Below are 6000 nucleotides of genomic sequence, written 5' to 3'. Positions count from 1 at the left end.
CTGTCGCTTCCGTCCTACTCACCTCATCTCAGCTGGCCCGGTCTACTTCTTCTTCTTCTTCTTCTTCTTGCTCTTGTTTTCTTGTTCTTCATCATCATCATTTTTTCTCCTCCTCCTCCTCCTCTTCCTTCTTCTTTTTCCTCCTTTGCTTTTTTTTATTTTTTTTTTATTTTCTTCTTTTTCATTTCCTTTTTCTTTTCGTTCTATACTACTACTACTACTACTACTACTACTACTACTGATAAAACTAGTATCAATAACCGCAATAACAACAACAACAATAATAATAATAATAATAATAATAATAATAATAATAATAATAATAATAATAACAATCTTTCCCATCCTTGCGTTTACTTAATTTTTCCTTATATTTTCTATCTATCATATGCTAACTCAGTGGTTCTCAAAGGGGTGGGGGGGAGAGAGAGAGAGAGAGAGAGAGAGAGAGAGAGAGAGAGAGAGAGAGAGAGAGAGCATAGGACGGGAGGGGAAAAAACTCACGGAAAATAAGACTTACTGGCTATTTAGTAGGAGAAGGAAGAAGAGGAGGAGAAGGAGGAGAAAGAGGAGAAGGGAGAAGGAATAACAATAATAATAATAATAATAATAATAATAATAATAATAATAATAATAATAATAATAATAATAATAATAATAATAGTGTGGGCCAATACAATAACAGCCTAACAAAGGTATATCTATCTATCTATCTATCTATTTATTTATCTACGGTGGCATAGTTGGGGGGGGGGGGGTGAGTGGGTATCGCAAGGAGGAGGGGGGCCCCAAATGCATTGAACCCCCATGACCTAACTGAAGTTCTCTCTCTCTCTCTCTCTCTCTCTCTCTCTCTCTCTCACTTTAATTTATCTGTTTATCTTTTGTTTTCGTATTTATTATTTTTATTTATTATTTATTTTCTTTGTCTTCTTATTTTCTTACTTTCTTAACTAAATTTGTATCTTTTTTTTTCTTTTTTTTGTTATTGTCATTATTATTATTATTATTATTATTATTATTATTATTATTATTATTATTATTATTATTATTGTTGTTGTTGTTGTTTTGAAGTAAGGAGAGATACATGAGGTCAGCTGAGGAAGAGGAGGAGGAGGAGAAGGGAGGAGGAAGGAAGAGGAGGAGGAATATTGTCTCCAAATGTTCGCCTTTCTTGTTACCCTCTTTAAGTGGTTTGTGTTATGTGTTAATATTTAATAATTTTAAGGCGCGAACTGTTATCTCACGTCAGGTCCGATGTACCGCTGCCACCACTTTTGTTAGCCTTTCTTGTTACCCTCATAAACAGTTCGCGCCTTAATCAAAAACACAAAAAAACAGCTAACAAGAAAGGCTAACAAAAGTGGTGAACAGCGGTTTACGGGCCTCTCCGAAGTGTTCTATAGGTGTTATCTCTAATATAACATAACATAAAATGCATGGTGGCTGGTGGCCGCCTCGTTGTTTACCACGTTAAAAAAAAGTAACGCTCAAATGTTATTAACATAAATGATGTGCAGCGTGATTACGATCTACTCCGAATTGTTATATCTCTCTCTCAAACGTAGCTTCAGTGACAGTGTGTGGGGGCAGTGAACGGTATCGGACACAGCAAGCATACGCTGACATCAGCGCGCGGCTTTTCCTGCCCCAGTGAGTCGAGTCAGCACACAGCCGCACCCGAGAGCACACCCCGCCCCACCCCGCACCTCCACACAGCCCGCGCGCCCCGCCTCGCACCTCCACACAACCAAGTTTCCTTGGAGGTGTCCAGGCACTTGTTTCTTCCTACGACACAACTCGTCGTAGGTGCGCACTCATCTTCGCCAGGCAACTCGGACCTTTGAGGGTGACTGGTGGGCGTATATTGTCTGCCCGCCGCCCCTCCCACCACCGCTACCAGACGGGGGACGGCAGACCCTGCCACCCCTGCAGCCCTGCCCTTGCTACCGGCGAGGGAAGGACGCGAGCGTGCTGAGTAGTGGGGCATGGAGTTGTTGTCTTCGAGGTTTTTAACACATTATAGCCGACACTCATTGATACGGTTTCAGTAATTACACCACTTGCAACAGTATTTCAGGTGCGTTACTATTATTATGTTCACGTGGTAAGGCGTGTGGGGCCGTATCTAATCTATTAGATTTTTCAGCTGTTGATTTTTCTGGCGTGTGGATGTTTAATATTTTTTTTGAGTAACATTGTTACGCATTTCATGTATAATCATTCGTTTTCTTTTCTCCTTTCTTTTGTGTGTTTTATTGCACAGTGGAGAAGTTTAGTCTTGCTAAGCCTCACTCATTATTCTTTTTCCTCTTTTATTATGCATTTTAAAAGCATAGGGGAGGAGTGAGCACACACTTAGCGGTGAATGATTATTACTTTACTTATTTTTGCAGCAATATTTTTTCTTTAACCATTTTACTCCTCATTTTACTAGTAACTCTTTTAATGGCAGAGAAACCTGACCCGAGGACTATGAGGGGTGGGTAGAGAGAAAGAACAGTGCCGTCAAGGATAACGGTAATTGTTCTCATGTAAGGAGTGGTAGCAGTCTTCAAAGGGTGCTTGCTCCTCCTACGCTGCATGTGCAACCAAGAGGTATTTACTTACCTTACTAATCCCACAATGGCTTCTGCCCCTAATCACCCACTACCAGCAACAGCAGTTAGGCCTTTCGCAGGGTAGCAAGGGAGGCAGATTATTCGGCCAGGGACTTCTTGTTTCAAAGTAAGATTGTCATGGACATTTCATTCATGTCAAATCCGGGAGATAAAATATCTCTCAGCCGCTCGAAGGTCAATCCCGGGAACGGGCGCAGGGCCCTCATAAACAGGAGCGCGTTCACAGGACGGAAGGATTATGATGCGTTTCGGTCACTTTTTCTTGAAACATTTGGGGAAGATGGGCAACACAGCCTCGTAAAGGGTGTATATTTTGCTGTGGACACTGTGCAAACGAGTGGCCTTTTTAACAGGCCAGTGGACGCCTATAGGCTATCTACTGATTTGATCTTGTGTTTTAAACAAGGAAACTGGACAGATGGGGAAACCATTTCTGTAGCTAATGTTGATGAAAGTCATCATTTGCTTCCCACGGCCAAAAGCACGACGTGTTGTTAGACATCCTGTTGTGCGACACTGACCGGGTGTCGCCACACGTACAGTCATACATACACATGTACATTATAATATACACATTACACAAGTTCTCTCTCTCTCTCTCTCTCTCTCTCTCTCTCTCTCTCTCTCTCTCTCTCTCTTATATAACCCTAAAAGCCATCCTCCAAGCACACACACACACACACACACACACACGGACCAGCTGGCTACTAGGTTTGCACAAAAGAGAAGTTACATCACCACCACCACCACCACCACTACCACCACCACCACTACCACCACCACCACCACCACCACCACCACCACCACCACCACTTGCTGACCCTAACCTAACCACCACCACCACCACTAACACCACTAATCAACACCACCACCACCACCACCACCGGCGCCAGTTAGCACATCAACCAAACTTTTATTTAACTTAGTATATATTCCTTTCTTCGTTTTTTCTTCCTTTATTCTTTTTTTATTTATCTTATTTATTTTTATTTTTATTTTATTCCCTCCTTTATCATTTATTGTTGTCTTCCTCTCCTTTCCCTTCCTTAATTTTCTTCTTTTTTATTTTTCCTCGCCTTCCCTTTCCTCTCTCCCTTTTCCTTTCTCTTCCCTTTCCGCCACTTCGTTTCTTCCGTTTCTTTGCATTCCTCTCCTACCTTTCACTATCTTGTTCTTTCATGTCCCTCCTTTCCTTTTCCTGTTATGCTTTTCATTTTTTTTTATTTTCCCTTTCCTTTTCCTTTGAAACTTTCCTTCCCTCCTCCCTTTTGCTTCCTTTTCCTCGCTTTCCCTTACCTCTTTTTTCTTCCCATACTTTTCCTTTCCTTCGCTACCTCTCCTTTCCCTTTCCTTTTTAAACTTTCCTCCCCTCCTCAGTTCCTTCCTTTCCTTCGCTTTCCTTTTCCTCTTTTTTCTTCCCCGTACTTTTCCTTTCCTTCGCTAACTCTCCTTTCCCTTTCCTCTCTCTCTTTCTCTTCCCTGTCCTTCTCTTTCCTTTCCTCTCTTTCTCTTTCTGTCCTTCTCTTCCCTTTCCGCTGTCTTTCTCTTCCCTGTCCTTCTCTTCCCTTTCCTCTCTTTCTCTTTCTGTCCTTCTCTTCCCTTTCCTCTGTCTTTCTCTTCCCTGTCCTTCTCTTTCCTTTCTCTTCCCTTTCCTCTCGCTTTCTCTTCCCTTTTCTTCCCTTCCACTTCCTTTCCTTAACCTTCACCACCACCACCACCACCACTCTCACGTTTTCACCTCGTAAGAAAAGAACCACAGACGCACTTTTTATCTCTGTGCGCTGCTAACGAGATCGGTCAAGGTGAGAGAGAAGAGAAGAAAATAGCGAAGGTGGAGGAAATTAAGGAAAAGATAAGGAAAAACGGTAAAACAGTAATGAAGAAGAGCTCAAAGGACGATGTGGAAGAAAAGAAAGAAGACAGAAAGTGGAAGACAGAAGTAAAGGAGAAAAAGAGAGAATAGAAGACAAAGAAAAGACGGATAGAGGAAAACTAACCAGTGAAGGAGAAAAGGAGAGAAAAGAAGACAAAGAAAAGACGGATAGAGGAAAACTAACCAGTGAAGGAGAAAAGGAGAGAAAAGAAAACAAATAAGGAAGACAAAGAAAAGATAAAAGAGGAGAAAAAGAGAGAAGAAGACAAATAAGGAAAACAAAACGAAGAAAAGAAAAGATACAGAGGAAAACTGACAGAAGTGAAGAAGAAAAGAAAGAAAAGAAGACAATGAAATGAAGACAAAACGAAGACAAAGAAAAGATAAATAGAGGAAAACTGACAGAAGTGAAGAAGAAAAGGAGAGAAAAGAAGACAAATAAGGAAGGAGAAAAGAAGACAATGGAATGAAAACAAAAAGAAGAAAAGAGAGATAGAGGAAAAACTGATAGGCTATAACATTAATAAAAGTCAAGGTTGAGAGAAGAAAAAAGGGGAAGAAAAGATGAAAACTGAGAGAGAGAGAGAGAGAGAGAGAGAGAGAGAGAGAGAGAGAGAGAGAGAGAGAGAGAAAACAGCGTCCCACAAAACGTCATTCACTGTTGCCCTAAAAAAAAAGGGAAAGTAGGCTAGGAAAGTGGGCGTTCAAAGTGGAGGAAAAAAAAAAGAGAAAAGGAGGTGGGTGAGGGGAAACGAGGGACATTATACGCGATTTTTCTTCCTTTTTCTTTATTTTTCTTGTTGTTTTTATTAATGGTGAAAAAAAGGGAAAGCGTGCGATAATATGGAAAGGTTATATACACAAAAAAATGAAGGTCAGTGTCGCGATTATATATTTTTTTTAGTTTCGTGGGAGAGAAAATATTAGAAAGTGGTTTAATATTAGCATGAAATCAATTACCGGATAAGATTGGATGCAGAGACCGATCGAGGCAACTAAAATAAATAAATAAATAAATAAAATAAAATAAAATGGAGTAGAGTTGATTTCCAGGTAAATATGGATAAGTTAACGTCAATAAGTGAAGTGAAATATCAAAAACAAATAAGAAAATGAAAAAAGAGACCGATCGAGGCAACTAAAATAAATAAATAAATAAATAAAATAAAATAAAATGGAGTAGAGTTAATTTCCAGGTAAATATAGATAAGTTAACGTCAATAAGTGAAGTAAAATAACAAAAACAAATAAGAAAATGAAAAAAGAGACCGATCGAGGTAACTAATATAAACAAATAAACAAATAAATAAAATAAAATGGGGTAGAGTTAATTTCCAGGTAAATATAAATAAATAAATGACAATAAATGAAGCAAAATAACGAAAACAAAGAAGAAAATATAAAAAAGAAACTCCAAAAATAAATAATCTCGCCATAATAATAATAATAATAATAATAATAATAATAATAATAATAATAATAATAATAATAACAATAATGATAACA

The sequence above is a fragment of the Eriocheir sinensis genome, unplaced genomic scaffold, assembly GCF_024679095.1.
Source record: "Eriocheir sinensis breed Jianghai 21 unplaced genomic scaffold, ASM2467909v1 Scaffold535, whole genome shotgun sequence".
NCBI lineage: Eukaryota > Metazoa > Arthropoda > Malacostraca > Decapoda > Varunidae > Eriocheir > Eriocheir sinensis.
The sequence above is the reverse complement of the archived record's forward strand: the minus strand, read 5'-3'. Positions refer to the sequence as shown.